This window comes from Musca autumnalis, unplaced genomic scaffold, assembly GCF_047663935.1.
Source record: "Musca autumnalis isolate F117 unplaced genomic scaffold, ASM4766393v1 scaffold_4, whole genome shotgun sequence".
NCBI classification, from domain to species: Eukaryota; Metazoa; Arthropoda; class Insecta; order Diptera; family Muscidae; genus Musca; species Musca autumnalis.
This window is the reverse complement of record NW_027411977.1, coordinates 206,658,832-206,678,630: the sequence shown is the minus strand read 5'-3', so window position 1 is coordinate 206,678,630 and position 19,799 is coordinate 206,658,832.

Below are 19,799 nucleotides of genomic sequence, written 5' to 3'. Positions count from 1 at the left end.
TTGCTTAGTGTGATAAGCAATAGAATTAGGAAATAAAGAGTGATATTTATATTACAATCAAAGAAAAAACATAAAAGTTAGAAACCGTATAACGCGCGAAATAGTTAAAATCAGTTGAGGCGCATGTGCTTTTCGCATAGAGCGAGTGCATCTCTGTCAATATGTTTGCATTTTTTTCTATGTTTCATTCAGCGACCAAAGTGTGCCATCAGTTGCATCTTACTACACCAAAATGCTTCATATTGGTAAAAATAACGCGATGTCCATATGATTATAAGGCGCATCCGATTTCAGTGACCCCCTGTTAAAAATACGTCAATAAGACGAATTTTATACAGATTCGTCAAGAACCGCGGATGTGCTACCTGATTCTATTTTTGTTAAATACGAATACTACTCCCGAATCTCTGTAATTTATGACACACCTTTTTGACAAATATTATAATCGCGTATAAAGGATGGATTCGATCGCGGTAGGGCTCATTAAATCCGGCGCGGAAAAAAACTAAAATCACGCGGGGTTCTAGGGTACCTGAGTCACAGTTGTAAATTTTGAAGCCAAAAAATAGGTTTTTAAAGAAAATTTACGCACCAAAAATTCGACTTTCGACACCTATTTCTAGGGAGCTGTACGGAGCACACTCATGAGATATACATCAAACGACGTGGAATCACGAGTTCTACAATCCAACAAATAGTTTAGGTCATTATCTGGTTGCGCCCTCCAATTGTAAGAAATATTCAAAAAATCACGACTTCAAAACTTCAAAATGTCAGCATCGATTTAACGGGGATGCACTGTATATATCGAGAAGTCATACATTAGAACCATGTTGCCCAAGGGGTATTCTTCAATTTTTTCTTTGAGCTCAGGACTGAATTTTCCCTGGTTTGACCAGAAATCAAGCAAAACACAAAAAACTTGCTAACTTCAACACATTTTTTATATTAACACCAATACAGCTTCCACGTAATTTATTTATTTATTAATGTTTATATTTATAATTAAAATTACAAATATAATGGGGAAGCTCTGGCTACTTAGGCCTTAAGCTAAGGGATGTTATATACATTACATTTCAAATTTATATGAGTAGACAATTGTAAATTGAAAGTGTTCCCAGCAAAAATACTCATTACAAATTGGCCTACTTTCTCATTATTTTAACACGGGCATGTCATAGGGTGTAAGTACTTATTTTTTGGCACTTAAAACTAAATAAATAAGTACTTAAATAAGTAGTTACGACTTGAAGTAACCAGGGAGTAACTACTTATTTATCTACTTTTTAGTGGCCAAAAAATAAGTACTTACTCCCTATGACATGCCCGTGTTAATATAATGAGAAAGTAGGCCAATTTGTAATGAGTATTTTTGCTGGGTTTTTCTTATTGACATGCGTTTTTTGAATTTAGATTGTACAAATTACATAATTTATAGGTAAAGGTTTTTAATATATGTACATATAATATAAGTTTTTGTAATTAACAATATGTTATAAAGATCATTATAAAATTATATTTTATATGGAATTGTAAAGGTTACTTGTTTTTAAGAACGTAATGATATTTGTTTTATCAGATTCGTTTTGAGAATTTCGTAATATGCTTAGTAAGTTATTATTGGGAAAGAATGAATTGGTATAATGTTTTATACACTAGCGGTCATCTGAATAGGTTTGAATTTTTTTCTTTTTATATGTTAAGGTATCTTCTGATGTGTTCGTATTACAGATCCATACTATTTAGTTTTTGAGAGTCCTATCCTATGCCAACATTCCCAAGAAAAAACTTGACGGTGTTGCTATATTTTCGGAAAATATCCCAATTATAATAAAAAATGTGCAAAAAAGTGTCGAAGTTTTGCGATCATCAGAATAGGTTTGAATCAAATAAAATTGAAAAATTGTACTACCCATGCAAATATTGCGCAGTTTTTTGGTTTAGTTTAGTAAAATGGAACATTCTGATAAATCCTACAACATCCGCTTTATTAGGAACGTGGGTTCAATTCTCAACATGGAAAAGTTACCAAGAACTTTCAGATAAAATCAAGAAATATTCAAACAAAAACGTTTTATAAACTTGCTTTAAATGACTTTTTGATTTCGTAAGATCTCTTCTGAGCTTCGAAAATTGTCTGAAAGCAAATACCAAGTGTAACCATATTATTAGGATCGATAAATTAGAAAGGTCATTGAAAATAGTTGGTATTTTAGTTCAAGTTTCATTTTTTAACTATCCTTGCAGTACAAATTTAAGTATTATCATGCTCACAAATCCACCATAGTGGACCACATGTATCATTAATGTTTGAAAATTGGTCTGGAAGAATGTTTCTTCGACGACAATAAAGTAGAAAATTGTAATTCAAATTTAACTCAAAGGGGCATGATATCGCCGACTTTTATAGTGCTGTATAACCTCAGTAGTCCATTCTTTTGTACTTATTCGTGTTTGTTTTATGACTTGTGAACAGAAAAAAACTTTTTGACCTGACTATAAGGTATTACAGCACTATAAAAGTCGGCGATATCATGCCCCTTTGACTTAAATTTGATTTACAATTTTCTACTTTATTGTCGTCGAAGAAACATTCTTCCAGACAAATTTTCGAACATTTATGATACATGTGGTCAACTATGGTGGATTTGTGAGCATGATAATACTTAAATTTGTACTGCAAGGATAGTTAAAAAATGAAACTTGAACTAAAATACCAACTATTTTCAATGACCTTTCTAATTTATCGATCCTAATAATATGGTTACACTTGGTATTTGCTTTCAGACAATTTTCGAAGCTCAGAAGAGATCTTACGAAATCAAAAAGTCATTTAAAGCAAGTTTATAAAACGTTTTTGTTTGAATATTTCTTGATTTTATCTGAAAGTTCTTGGTAACTTTTCCATGTTGAGAATTGAACCCACGTTCCTAATAAAGCGGGTCAAATTTGTTGTAGGATTTATCAGAATGTTCCATTTTACTAAACTAAGCCAAACAAGTAAAAAAGCGTTAAGTTCGGCCGGGCCGAACTTTTCATACCCTCCACCATAAAATAGTCTGAACTAAAATGGAATAATTAGTTTTCATTCCTGTCCCCAACTTAAAGTGGGTACGTTAAAATGTCAGATAATGTACATAAAATGTTGACAATTTTTGATGGAGAGGTGCTGTGACCACTAAGAACTTCAAATGTGAATTTACTGCTAGTTCGGTTTAATATTGTAGCTAAAATCATCAAATTACTGAAAATCGGCAGGTACCCTTATATGGGGCTTTATCAATACATCGACCTTTCTTGACAATTTTTGATGGAGAGGTGTGGTGACCACTAGGAATTTCAAATGTCAAATGTTTAAAATACAGATAATTCGGTTAAAACTTGTAGGTAAAATTCTCAAAATACCGAAAATCCGTTATATGGGGATACCGAAATCCCTTATACCGAGGTACCGTTGTATGGGGCTATACCAAAACGTGGTCCTATGTCCACAAGTTTTCTTATATAAGTTTATTGGCACTTGAGAACCCTAAATGTCAAATTATAGCCAAATCGGTCTGAAAATGTAACTAAAAACTTCAAAATACCGTAAATCGGGGGGTACCGTTTTATGGCGGCTATACCAAAACGTGATCCTATGTCCACAAGTTTTCTTATATAAGTTTATTGGCATTTAAGAACCCTAAATGACAAATTATAGCTAAATCGGTCTGAAAATGTAGCTAAAAACGTCAAAATACCGTAAATCGGGGGGTACCGTTATATGGCGGCTATACCAAAACGTGGACCTATGTCCACAAATTTTCTTATATAAGTTTATTGGCACTTAAGAACCCTAAATGTCAAATTATAGCCAAATCGGTCTGAAAATGTAACTAAAAACATCAAAATACCGTAAATCGGGGGGTACCGTTATATGGGGGCTTTACCAAAACGTGGACCTATGTCCATAACTTTTGTTATATAAGTTTATTGGAACTTAAGAACCATAAAGGTCAAATTATAGCTAAATCGGTCTGAAAATGAAGCTAAAAACGTCAAAATACCGTAATTCGGGGGGTACCGTTATATGGCGGCTATACCAAAACGTGGACCTATGTACACAACTTTTGTTATATAAGTTTATTGACACTTAAGAACCCTAAATGCGAAATTATAGCTACGTCGGTCTGAAAATGTAGCTAAAAACGTCAAAATATCGTAAATCGGGGGGTACCGTTATATGGGGGCTATACCAAAACGTGGACCTGTGTCCACAAGTTTTCTTATATAAGTTTATTGGTACTTAAGAACCCTAAATGGCAAATTATAGCTAAATCGTTTTGAAAATGTAGCTAAAAACTTCAAAATACAGTAAATCGGGGGGTACCGTTATATGGGGGCTATACCAAAACGTGGACCTGTGTCCACAAGTTTTCTTATATAAGTTTATTGGTACTTAAGAACCCTAAATGGCAAATTATAGCTAAATCGTTCTGAAAATGTAGCTAAAAACTTCAAAATACCGTTAATCGGGGGGTACCGTTATATGGGGGCTATACCAAAACGTGGACCTATGTCCACAACTTTTGTTATATACGTTTACTGACAGTTAGGAACCCTAAATGTCAAATTATAGCTAAATCGGTCTGAAAATGTAGCTAAAAACGTCAAAATACCGTAAATCGGGGGGTACCGTTATATGGCGGCTATACCAAAACGTGGACCTATATCCACAAGTTTTCTTATATAAGTTTATTGGCACTTAAGAACCCTAAATGGCAAATTATAGCAAAATCGGACTGATAATGTAGCTAAAAACGTCAAAATACCGTAAATCGGGGGGTACCTTTATACGGGGGCTACACCAAAACCTGGACCTATGTCCACAACTGTTGTTATATAAGTTTTTTGACAGTTAAGAACCCTAAATGTCAAATTATAGGTAAATCGGTCTGAAAATGTAGCTAAAAACGTCAAAATACCGTAAATCGGGGGGTACCGTTATATGGGGGCTATACCAAAACGTGGACCTATGTCCACCACTTTTGTTATATAAGTTTATTGACAGTTAAGAACTCTAAATGTCAAATTATAGCTAAATCGGTCTGAAAATGTAGCTAAAAACGTCAAAATACCAAATCGGGGGGTACCGTTATATGGGGGCTATACCAAAACGTGGACCGATATAGCCCATCATCGAACTTGACCTGCCTGCAAACAAAAGACGCACTTTCCCAAAATTTCTGCGTCCTATCTCCATTTTTGTGGATGCTAGAGTGATTACCACAGACGGACGGACGGACGGACGTGCACAGATCGACTCAGAATTTTACCCTGATCAAGAATATATATACTTTATAGGGTCGCAAATGAGTATTTCAATGCGTTACAAACGGAAAAACAAACTTAATATACCCTCCATACTATGGTGGAGGGTATAAAAATTGCGCAATATTTGCATGGGTAGTACAATTTTTCAATTTTATTTGATTCAAACCTATTCTGATGATCGCAAAACTTGGACACTTTTTTGCACATTTTTTATTATAATTGGGATATTTTCCGAAAATATGGCAACACCGTCAAGTTTTTTCTTGGGAATGTTGGCATAGGATAGGACTCTCAAAAACTAAATAGTATGGATCTGTAAAACGAACACATCAGAAGATACCTTAACATATAAAAAGAAACAAGTAAAAAGCATTAAGTTCGGCCGGGCCGAACTTTTCATACCCTCCACCATAAAATATTCATTCCTGTCCCCAACTTTAAGTGAGTACGTTAAAATGTCAGATAATGTACATAAAATGCTTCATTCGGGAGGCCCTTTTTTATGGTGCCTATATCTAACTGTTGACAATTTTTGGTGGGCTAGAAATTGGGAGGTACTGTTATATAGGGGTTATAATAAAACATGGGTCTATGTTGAGAGTTTTTGATGGGAGCCTTTAATGTCAAATAACTCCTAATTCGGTTAAAAAATTTAGCTAGAATCCTCAAAATATCGAAAATCGGTACATAACGTGGGAACTTCAAATGTCATTAACAGCTAGTTCGGAGGTATCTGGGCTATACGAAAATATGAACTTAAATGAACAATTTTTGTTGCAGAATTTTTGTTGACTTTTAAATTTCAAATTACAGAAAGTTCGTCCAAAAATAAAGCTAAGGTACGAAAAATCGGGAGGTTTGTTTTGGGGCTATACAAAAACATGGACCTACGTTCGGTTAAAAATTTTAAGTAAAATCCTCAAAGTACCGAAAATCGGGAAGTATCGTTATATTGGGGCTATATTGGTGAACACTACAACCTTCAAATGTCAAATTACAGTTAGTTCTGTTAAAAATTGTAGCTAAAATGGCCAAATTACTGAAAATTGGGAGGTACCGTTACATGGGAGCTATATCCGAACATGGACCTATGTTGACAATTTTTGATGGAGAGGTGTTGTGACCACTAAGAACTTCAAATGTCAAATTACTGCTAGTTCGGTTTAATATTGTAGCTAAAATCATCAAATTACTGAAAATCGGGAGGTACCGTTGTATGGGGGCTATACCAAAACGTGGACCTATGTCCACTAGTTATATAAGTTTATTGACATTTAAGAACCCTAAATGTCAATTGATAGCTAAATCGGTCTGAAAATGTAGATAAAAACGTCAAAATGTCGTAAACCGGGGGTACCGTTATATGGGGGCTATACCAAAACGTGGACCTAGGTCCACAACTTTTGTTATATAAATTTAGTTACACTTAAGAACCCTAAATGTCAAATTATAGCTATATCGGTCTGAAAATGTAGCTAAAAACGTCAAAATACCGTAAATCGGGGGGTACCGTTATATGGGGGCTATACCAAAACGTGGACCTATGCCCACAAGTTTTGTCACATAAGTTTATTGACACTTAAGAACAATAAATGTCAAATTATAGCTAAATCGGTCTGAAAATGTAGCTACAAACGTCAAAATACCGCAAATCGGGGGGTACCGTTATATGGGGCTATACCAAAACTTGGACCTATGTCCACAACTTTTGTTATATAAGTATATTGACATTTAAGAACCCTAAATGTCAAATTATAGCTACATCGGTCTGAAAATGTAGCTAAAAACGTCAAAATACCGCAAATCGGGGGTACCGTTATATGGGGGCTATACCAAAACGTGGACCTATGTCCACAACTTTTATTATATAAGTTTATTAACACTTAAGAACCCTAAATGTCAAATTATAGCTACATCGGTCTGATAATGTAGCTAAAAACGTCAAAATACCGTATATCGGGGGGTTCCGTTATATGGGGGCTATACCAAACCGTGGACTTATGTCCACAACTTTTGTCATATATGTTTATTGATACTTAAGAACCCTAAATGTCAAATTATAGCTAAATCGGCCTAAAAATGTTGCTAAAAACGTCAAAATACCGCAAATCGGGGGGTACCGTTATATGGGGGCTATACCAAAACGTGGACCTATGTCCACAAGTTTTGTTATATATATGTATTGACACTTAAGAACCCTAAATGTCAAATTATAGCCAAATCGGTCTGAAAATGTAGCTAAAAACGTCAAAATACCGCAAATCGGGGGGTACCGTTATATGGGGGCTATACCAAAACGTGGACCTATGTCCACAACTTCTAATATATAAGTTTATAAACACTTAAGAACCCTAAATGTCAAGTTATAGCCACATCGGTCTGATAATGTAGCTAAAAACGTCAAAATACCGTATATCTGGGGGTACCGTTATATGGTGGCTATACCAAAACGTGGACCTATGTCCACAACTTTTGTTATATAAGTTTATTGATACTTAAGAACCCTAAATGTTAAATTATAGCTAAATCGGTCTAAAAATGTAGCTAAAAACGTCAAAATACCGCAAATCGGGGGGTACCGTTATATGGGGTCTATACCAAAACGTGGACCTATGTCCACAAGTTTTGTTATATATGTTTATTGATACTTAAGAACCCTAAATGCCAAATTATAGCCAAATCGGTCTGAAAATGTAGCTAAAAACGTCAAAATACCGTAAATCGGGGGGTACCGTTATATGGGGGCTATACCAAAACGTGGACCGATATAGCCCATCATCGAACTTGACCTGCCTGCAAACAAAAGACGCATTTTCCCAAAATTTCAGCGTCCTATCTCCATTTTTGTGGATGCTAGAGTGATTACCACAGACGGACGGACGGACGGACGGACGGACGTGCTCAGATCGACTTAGAATTTTACCCTGATCAAGAATATATATACTTTATAGGGTCGCAAATGAGTATTTCAATGCGTTACAAACGGAAAAACAAACTTAATATACCCTCCATACTATGGTGGAGGGTATAAAAAATTCAAACCTATTCAGATGACCGCTAGTGTATATTGGCAATTGAACAATATATGGTTCATATCAAAAGTGGTAGATTTACAAAATTTACATTTTTTTATGACGTCTTTGTCAATAACACAGTCGTGTGTTACACGACTATGACCTAACCTTAGACGAATGATTTTTATGTGATCATTTCTTGACAATAATTGATCACTATGAAGATACATTTTAATGTTGGTTTGATTATTGTTTATGTATTTATACCAGTCAGAGCAATTATTCCAAATGGAAAGCCCCTGGCTGTGAAATCAGCGAACTCATTTCCTCTGATATTGCAGTGTCCTGGGACCCATAATGGTAGATGCTTTTGATGGTTAATTAATTCTCTGATAAGTGATGCATATGTATTGTTATTATTAGGATTAGAGATGTAGTCTAAAGCTGATAAAGAATCGGTTACAATGACAAATTTTCCTTGAAAATTCTTAGTATATTTAATTGCTTCATAAATTGCAATTATTTCGTCAGAAAAGATGGTGGTATATTCTGGTAAAAGAGACGACTTTATAATTTCATCGTTTTTTACAATACTGTAACCTACGGAATTGTTGGATTTAGATCCATCCGTAAATATGAATTGATTATGATACCCCGGCTAAAACACTTCAATTAATATAAATATATTCATACTCGTATTATATAAAATATATTGACAGTTCGCGACTTATTAAATGGTGAACCTCAACTTCAACGATTGTAAAACATGTTTGAATATTATTATATATCAAGTACCAAGAATGTCTATTTGGAACAACATCTTCGGATACATCCCTCACAAAAGTTCCACATAAGTGTAGTTTAAGGGTTGTTCGAGGAGCCATTGCACATTTTGACCAATGGCACTCCTTGCGGTCTTGTTTACAGCAATATTCTATTTTTCGTGGGTAAGTCCATGGTTATGTCAGGAATGGTCCAAAAGCTCTAAATCTTACGGTGAGCAACTTAAATGACGGCTTGGCACCATAACTATTAAAAGGAATCACTTCCAAAATTAGGTCCTCTTCCAAAATGGATTACATCGGACGCTTCTTTCAGGTATCTTCTGTACAAAAGTGCAAATCTTTTTCGCTATTATCGAAGACCATAAATGTTTCGATATTTTGGTCGGAAAGTTTATACGTCCAAAAAGGACCACGAAATTCTGAAACTACCTGACTACAAATTTTTTAGAAAAAAGATTTTGGTTATGTGTCCCGTATTCAATCTCTCTACAGACTCAAATAGGCTGAAGGTATATCTCCGTCGGCGAACTCGACGTATACTTTTTTACTTGTTTTCCAGAAAACAGACGTGACGTGGGCATATTCCTTGGAAAGTTTTTAATGCCATCGAGTAAATAAACGTCTACTCGTACAATTAAGATAGAAATAAGCGAGAAAAACAACAATTGAGGTATCAGATGGAGTTTTCTCGACTTATCCTATTTTTGCAGGACTCAGCTAAAATGTTGCCGAGATTTTTAGAGATAATTTCGACCATGCTTTTGCGTAGTCTCAAACAGTACTACGAGTGGGATTCGGAGTCTATGAGTCGTAGTTTGTATCGCCCGACTCCTGATAAAATTGCTTTCTTTTTTTTTTTAATGTAATTTTCTGAATTTTTAGTTAGTTTTCTCGGACTCTATCACTTCTGGTAAAATAGTAAAATTTTCGTGTTCTTAGCACATATAAGAATATTATTTTCTTACAATGATACAAAACTTTTCTAATGGGACTAAAGTTGGTGTGTGATATCTGGATATGCGCTTTAAAGAAGAAAAGGCGTTACGTTTGGGCCGAATTGTTTATATCCTCCAAACACTGTATATCTCTATTCGATATATTCGCGAATGCAATCCCTGTATTTAAACGGAGATCTATTTTCACCACTTTTTTCATGGAGGTTCTCCCTCCAAAAGATTTCTCAAATCCATATTACATACGATATTTTTAAAAATTATTCTAATAGCCGCAAATTATAGAAAATCTTCCGAAATCAATTCTCTGTGGGATTTAGAACACAAAATACCAAATAAGAGCTAATGTGGCTGAAAAGTCTAGGATGTACCAAAACGTAAACCTATATGGGTGATATTCACTTGAGAGATTTCTTCATATGTATGTATGTATGTATTTCAATGTTTCTGTGTACGCAGGAATAACTGTAAATTCGTATTTCGGATTTCCGTCCGTCTGTTACAATATTTCTTGCAACCAGCCAAATTGAGATACGAATCTAAAATTTTGCACACTTGTGTATTCTGTTTGATGGCGGGTCAATCGGCAGTATTTAGGGTTCCCAGTGGCCAATAAAATTTCTCCACCAACAATTAAGGACATAGGTCCACGTTTCGGAATAGCCACCATATAACGGCCTTATTTATTTCCAACATTGAATGCCAAATGATTTCGTGGTGTGGTGTAGGGTATCGCATGGTCGGCCCGTCCGACTATAGCAAATCTCTTACTTATTTAACTTATTATTTGTTAATATTAATATGATAATATTTATATAGATGTAACAGCGCGAAATATTTGTCCTAAATTATAGTTCAATAGTAACGAAGTTTTGCACGAGGTAAGAGTTTAGGTCGAGGAAGATGCCTAAAATTTTTGATGGTGATGTGATATTATTTAGCTGGTGAAGTGTGCCACTACTTTTGTTTGAACAATAAAAAAAGTTAATTTTAATCAATATAGTAATACCTGGAGGGCATACACTGTCCGTCAACTGGCCTTGCTTACTTCTTTTGCAATAGAAACATCGTTTTCTGAGGACATTCAAAGTTAGAAACAAAAAGGAAACTAAATTTTCTCGCCATGAAAACGAGAAACGTGTAAATAAATATGCTCGTTCTCAGTCTACTTCTTCACCATCATCATCAAAATTTCATTATATTGCATAATATTTAAATTAAAAAGTTTTCCATGGAAGATGCCATAAAAGTATTTGGGAAAACAACTTTATTCTCTTTTAGTAATAGGATATGATGACTTACGTTATTTCACAAATCCCATTGATGAAGGGTTTGTCTCAATGTCGTTTAGCTATTGATAGTGTGTCATTTTTTCTTATTTGCAAATTGATACAGAGGGAAAAAGTTTTTCTTATGAATGGTCACGTTTTGGGACTTTTTTACACAACAAAATAAAAAAACTTGTTTCCTACAAATTTGTTTCGTTTTTATACCCTATACCACAATGTGGAAAAGGGTATTATAAGTTTGTTTTGGTAAAAATTCATGTAACACCGCGAAATATTATCTCGACGAGATAAAGCGATTTTGAGATGTGTGTCTGTCCGTCCGTCCGTCCGTCTGTCCATTATAAATTGTAAACACGCTCCAGGCCACAATTATGGACCGATCGTCACGAAATTTTGTATGGAGGTCGGGTTCAGATCAGAATAGATCCCTATTCTTATTGGTGATGATCGTGAAATATTTAGTGGGTGAAATGGACCAAAAACATAATATTTATCCAATTTTCTAGCGGCTCTGTAGGTCTCAATAATAGTCCGATCAACGCGTAATTTTAAATAAGGTAAGAGTATATCCCAAAGGAGAAGCTTGCAATTTGAGATGGCGATCGGATAATATTTAGAGGGTTAAATGGACCAAAACTTTTGTGTGAAAATTGTTCAAAATTTTAATATACAGCTTATATCTTAATTTCTGAAAGTGACATTCTGGTCAAGTGAGATATACTTGAAAGTGGAACGCTTGACCTTTCAATTGATGCCAATTATGCTGGTGTACATGATCAGATAACAGAGTTACAGCCTAATATATTCCGTTATTTGTTTGTAGTGTAATAATAAACTCGCTAGAAGTCGCAATTATACATCAGTGGTCGGGAAATTTTGCACCGGGTAAGAGTATAGGTCGAAAAAGATGCCTACAATTTTGAATGATGATCTGATATTCTTTAGCGGGTGAAATGGACCATTACTTTTGTATGAAAATTATAAAAATTTTATTTTTGGTAGATATTTTTATTCCTTGAGGACATATACATTTCGCAAAGTATCCTACATATGAAAAAAAAAACTACTGACCTTTCCTCTGATGTAAATTGCAATAAAGTGTTTGCTAGATTACGGGCCTACTGCCTAATATATAATAGGTTCTGTGTAGAGAACCACATTTTTATCCCATGCTACATATTGTCTCTCCAAAAGTTTATGTAAGACCACGAAATATTCGTCCTAGACGCATATCTCGACGAGATAAAGCGATTTAGCGATATGTGTCCCGTCCATTAAAAATTGTAAACAAGCTTAAGGCCGCAATTATGGACCGACTGTAACGAATTTTTTAAGGAGGTTGGGTTCGGGCCAGAATAGAAATGATTAGTTTTTGGTGATGATCGTGAAATGTTCAGGGGATGAAATGGACCAAAAACAAAATTTTAACCAATTTTGTAGCGGCTCTGTAGGTCAAAATAATAACCCGCAAAATTTTAAACAAAGTTTGAGTTTATGATGAAGAAGAAGCGTACAAACCAACGTGAAGATCAGATAATACTAAGCGGGTTAAATGAACTGAAACTTGTGTGTGAAATTGGTAAAAATTTCAATAACGTAGCGGTTAAACAACGGAAGTAGTAGTACTACATACGTGGGTTTCATTACATTTTAGTTTGTGTGAACTATATTTTCCTTTCCTGCAACAAAAATGTCTTTGTCATGCTAGATAACTTTTTGGTTTTGGTCATAAGTATTATACATTACATCTCTGATATTTGATAATTAAATTTTCACAATCATTGAAAAGATGTTCCGTGGAGAGCGATTGTCCAGGGATAGTGGTATAGGGTATCCCATGGTCGGCTCCGTCCGACTATAGACTTTTCTTACTTGTTTTTTTTAAGAACGACCTTTGTTTTCCTTGTGGTTGATTTGTTTGTGCGACTGTTGATACGCTATTTTTATATAATATGGGTTTATTTTGAGTGTCGTTTCTATCGATTCGAAATGGGTAAGAGATTATGGAGATTTCTGTTTTGTGGGTTGCTAGGGAAGTGAAAACGTATTTTCCAGTTGTTCTTTGTGATACACAAAGAGTTTGCAAAAGGTGTTTTAAGGTTTCTTAAGTTTATAAATCCTATTACAATTATTTTAAAAACGAATGTGTGGGTAACGTAGGGGATGAAAGAGGATGAAAGGAACGGTCTAGACCCGCTTTAACATGGCATAGCCCAGGAACTATCTTGGTCCCTCTTTCATCTCAAGTAAACACTGACCACCGCGTGGTGTCACCTGGGGAGCTACTTTTAACCCCCGTTAAAGGTAGTAAACTGAAATTGGGTTTGGGCGTCGGGTTAGTAACCCTCCCCTAGAAAAAAACAGCATACTATGAAACAAGTAAGAAAAGTCTATAGTCGGACGGAGCCGACCATGGGATACCCTATACCACTATCCCTGGACAATCGCTCTCCACGGAAATTCTTTTCAATGATTGTGAAAATTTAATTATCAAATATCAGAGATGTAATGTATAATACTTATGACCAAAACAAAAAAGTTATCTAGGATGACAAAGACATTTTTGTACCAGGAAAGGAAAATTTAGTTCACACAAACTAAAATGTAATGATACCCACTTATGTAGTACTACTACTTCCGTTGTTTAACCGCTACGTTATTGAAATTTGTACCAATTTCACACAAAAGTTTCAGTCCATTTAACCCGCTAAGTATTAGCTGATCTTCACGTTGGTTTGTACGCTTCTTCTTTATCATAAACTCAAACTTTGTTTAAAATTTTGCGGGTTATTATCTTGACTGACAGAGCCGCTACAAAATTGGTTAAAATTTTGTTTTTGGTCCATTTCATCCCCTGAACATTTCGCGATCACCACCAAATATTAATCATTTCTCTCCTTGCCCGAACCCAACCTCCTTAAAAAATTCGTTACAATCGGTCCATAATTGCGGCCTTAAGCTTGATTACAATTTTTAATGGATATGAATGGATATGAATATGAAAATGAATTTTGGCATACCAAAAAAGGGGTCTAGGACGAATATTTCGTTGTGTTACATAAACTTTTGGGGAGACACAGTACCCATTATATATTAGGCTGTAGGCCCGTTATCTAGCAAACACTTTATTGCAATTTACATCAGAGGAAAGGTCAGTAGTTTTTTCCCATATGTAGGCTACTTTGCGAAATATATATGTCCTCAAGGAATTAAAATATCGACCAAAAATAAAATTTTTTATATTTTTCACACAAAAGTAATGGTCCATTTTACCCGCTAAAGAATATCAGACCATCATTCAAAATTGTAGGCATCTTTTTCGACCTATACTCTTACCCGGTGCAAAATTTCGTGACTATTGATGTATAATTGCGACTTCTAGCGAGTTTATTATTACACTACAAACAAATAACGGTATATATTAGGCTGTAACTCTGTTATCTGATCATGCACACCAACATAATTGGCATGAATTGAAAAAAAAAAGAAAGCGTTCCACTTTCAAGTATATCTCACTTGTCCGGAATGTAACTTCCAGGAATTAAGATATAAGCTGTATATTAAAAATTTTCACAATTTTCACACAAAAGTTTTGGTCCATTTAACCCTCTAAATATTATCCGATCGCCATCTCAAATTGCAAGCTTCTCCTTTTTGATATACTGTTACCTTATTTAAAATTACGCGTTGATCGGACTATTATTGAGACCTACAGAGCCGCTAGAAAATTGGATAAATATTATGTTTTTGGTCCATTTCACCCGCTAAATATTTCACGATCATCACCAATAAGAATAGGGATCTATTCTGATCTGAACCCGGCCTCCATATTTCGTGACGATCGGTCCATAATTGCGGCCTGGAGCGTGTTTACAATTTATAATGGACAGACGGACGGACGGACACACATCTCAAAATCGCTTTATCTCGTCGAGATATGAAGATTGGTATACCACATTGGGGGTATCCGACGAATATTTCGCGGTGTTACAAGAATTTTTACCAAAACAAACTTATAATACCCTTTTGACATTGTGGTATAGGGTATAAAAACGAAACAAAAGAAAAACAAGTAAAAAAGCGTTAAGTTCGGCCGGGCCGAACCTTTCATACCCTCCACCATAAAATATTCTGAACTAAAATGGAGTAATTAGTTTTAATTCCTGTCCCCAACTTTAAGTGGGTACGTTAAAATGTCAGATCATTTACATAAAATGCTTCATTCGGTAGGCCCTTTTTATGGTGCCTATATCTAACTATGTATGTTGATAATTTTTGGTGCTAGAAATTGGGAGGTACCGTTATATAGGGGTTATAATAAAACATGGACCTATGTTGGCAGTTTTTGATGGGAGCCTTTAACGTCAAATAACTCCTAATTCGGTTATAAAGTGTAGCTAGAATCCTCAAAATACCAAAAATCGGTACATAACGTGGGAGCTTCAAATGTCATTAACAGCTAGGTCGGAGGTATGTGGCCTATACGAAAATATGAAAGTAAATGAACAATTTTTGTTGGCTTTTAAATTTCAAATTACAGAAAGTTCGTCCAAAAATAAAGCTAAGGTACGGGAAATCGGGAGGTTTGTTTTGGGGCTATACCAAAATATGGACCTATGTTCGGTTAAACATTTTAAGTAAAATCCTCAATGTACCGAAAAAAGGGAAGTATCGTTATATTGGGGCTATGTTGAAAATTGTTGATGCAGATGTGTGGTGGCCACTACAACCTTCAAATGTCAAATTACAGTTAGTTCGGTTAAAAATTGTAGCAAAAATTGCCAATTACTGAAAATTGGAAGGTACCGTTATATGGGAGCTATATCCGAACATGGACCTATGTTGACAATTTTTTATGGAGAGGTGTTGTGACCACTAAGAACTTGTCCAATTACTGCTAGTTCGGTTTAATATTGTAGCTAAAATCATCAAATTACTGAAAATCGGGAGGTACTTTTATATTGGAGCTTTATAAATACATCGACCTTTCTTGACAATTTTTGGTGGAGAGGTGTGGTGACCACTAAGAATTTCAAATGTAAAATGTTCAAATTACAAATAATTCGGTTAAAACTTGTAGGTAAAATTCTCAAAATACCGAAAATCCGTTATATGGGGATACCGAAATCCGTTATATGGGGCTATACCAAAACATGGACCTACGTTCATAATTATTTCGAATATAAGTTTTTTTGGTCACTAAGAACCCTAAATATCAAATTATAGCTAATTCGGTCTAGAAATGTGAATTTAAACGTCAAAATACCTGAAATATGGCGGTAACGTTATATGGGGGCTATTCCAAAACATGGACCTATGTCCACTAGTTATATAAGTTAATTGACATTTAAGAACCCTAAACGTCAATTTATAGCTAAATCGGTCTGAAAATGTAATTAAAAACGTCAAAATGCCATAAATCGGGGGTACCGTTATATCGGGCCTATACCAAAACGTGGACCTATGTCCACAACTTTTGTTATATAAGTTTATTTACACTTAAGAACCCTAAATGTCAAATTATAGCTTAATCGACCTGAAAATGTAGGTAAAAACGTCAAAATACCGTAAATCGGGGGTACCGTTATATGGGGGCTATACCAAAACGTGGTCCGATATAGCCCATCATCGAACTTGACCTGCCTGCAAACAAAAGACGCATTTTCCCAAAATTCCAGACAATTTTGGTGGAGAGGTCTGGTAACCACTAAGAACTTCAAATGTCAAATGTTCAAATTACAGCTAATTCGGTTAAAACTTGTAGGTAAAAATCTCAAAATACCGAAAATCAGGAGGTACCGTGATATGGGGCTATACCAAAGCATGTACCTATGTTCATAACTTTTTCGAATATAAGTTGTTTGGTCACTAAGAACCCTAAATATAAATTTATAGCTAATTCGGTCTAGAAATGCGACTCGAATCGTCAAAATACCTGAAATCGGGCGGTAACGTTATATAGGGCTATTCCAAAACATTGATCTATGTCCACTAGTTTTGTTATATATTTTTTTTGAATATATTGACACTTAAGAACCCTAAATGTAAATTTAGAGCTAAATCGGTCTGAAAATGTAGCTAAAAACGTCAAAATACCGTAAATCGGGGGTACCGTTATATGGGGGCTATACCAAAACGTGGTCCTATGTCCACAACATTTGTTATATAAGTTAACTGACACGCAAGGGCCCTAAATTTCAAATTATAGCTAAATCGGTTTGAAAATGTAGCTAAAAACGTAAAAATAACGTAAATCGGGGGGTACCGTTATATGGTGGCTATACCAAAACATGGACCTATGTCCACAACTTTTGTTATATAAGTTTATTGACACTTAGGAACCCTAAATGTCAAATTATAGCTAAATGGGTCTGAAAATGTAGGTAAAAACGTCAAAATACCGTAAATCGGGGGGTACCGTTATATGGGCGCTATACCAAAACGTGGACCGATATAGCCCATCATCGAACTTGACCTGCCTGCAAACAAAAGACGCGTTTTCCCAAAATTTCAGCGTTCTATCTCCACTTTTGTGGATGCTAGAGTGATTACCACAGACGGACGGACGGACATCGCAAATGAGTATTTCAATGCGTTACAAACGGAAAAACAAACTTAATATACCCTCCATACTATGGTGGAGGGTATAACAAACCCCTCTAAAGTTGACGACCCCGCAATCGTTTTAATGACCATGATCTGCGAACCTGGAATGTCCGCACTCTTTAATTAAAACATCTGGTCTCCAGCTTCTCACCAGTGAATGAAAGACTTTCTACAAATTCAGTCTCCACAGTGAAACATCTGACAACGGAATGAGGCTGATAGACTTTGCTGCGGCAAAAACATGTTAGTTAGCTGCACCAGATTTCAACATCTCGACATCCATAAGGGCACCTTGCTGTCTCCAGATCAGAAAACAAGAAATCACATTGATCACGTTGTGATAGATGGAAGACGTTCATCGAGCGAGTTAGATGTACGTTCGTTCCCAGGAGCAAACATAGACTCGGACCACTACCTTGTTGCAGCATAGGTACATACCCGGTTATATGTAGCGAATAAAGTACGAACAGACACAACACGAAAGTGTTGGAAAGAGCATTTTTCCAAACTGTTGGTGTCCAATAGTAGCGAAGACGACGAAGATACCACAGATCCAATCCCAGAAGATGGTATTGAATGTATACAGCTCAGCCAAGATGAAGTAAAGTGTAAAAATACTGATATTACCTGTGCGTATGTATGGTTCCGAAGCCTGGGTACTTGCGCAAGCAGACAAGGCAGTGCTTGGTGTGTTTGAGAGAAAAATTATTCGAAAGATCTTTGGACCAATCTTCGTTGACGGTGAATATCGACGTCGTATGAACCACGAGCTATATCTGCTACACAACGACATCAATATAGATAAACGTATCGTGGCCATATCATAAGATTGAGCGATAATGAACCCGATAAAAAGGCGTTAAAGTACGGGCCACATGGCGGTACACGCAGAACTGCAGGCCATGGCTTCGATGGAGCGAACAAGTGAAAAAAAGATGGGAAGACGCCGTATTCCAAAAAGCAAAGCAACAAAGAGAGAGAATTGGAGATCTTTTCTTAGTTCGGCTTATGAAACAAAAGTTCTGTAATGGGCCAGCTAAGTAAGTAAGTACGAATATGTTGTTCCAGTGAATATCTGGGCAGTTATGACTACTTTTACCCCCTGGAATGCAGTAAGAATGCATTATTTGAAAAAGGGACACAATTGAGCAGCTCAGTGCACACATCGATTAACTCCATTTTTTGAAAGATCTTAAATTTAAGTGTCAAATACCTTGATATAGTCAGAACTCTTTATATTTATAATAACCATCAAAATGGGACATTCACCAACGGACTCTTTTTATACCCTCCACCATAGGATGGGGGTATATTAAGTTTGTCACTACGTTTGTAACTACTCGAAATAATCATTGTAGACCCCACAAAGTATATATATTCTTGATCAGCGTGCAATTCTACATCGATATTGCCATGTCCGTCCGTCTGTCCGTCTGTCTGTCTGTCCGTCTGTCCGTCTGTCCGTCTGTGGAAATCACTCTAGCGTCCGAACGGATTGACGTAGGTTGATGAAATTTTGGGAAAATATGTTCTATTTAGGAAGGACTTTTGGTATTGAAAGCGGGCTATGTAGGTCCACGCTTTCGTATAGCCCCCATACAAAATGACGCGTCGTCGTTTTAAGGAATTTTTAAGATATTTGGCCCATTTTACCACCGAATTGGTTGTAATTTGGTACTTTGTGTCTCCAGAGGACAAAAAATATTCCTACCAAAGTTGGGTTATGTAGGTCCACGTTTTGGTATAGCCCCCATATAAGGCCCCATATAAAGTACGCGTCATTTTAATATATTTTGAATGTATTAGACCCATTTGACCACAGAATTGGTTGTAATT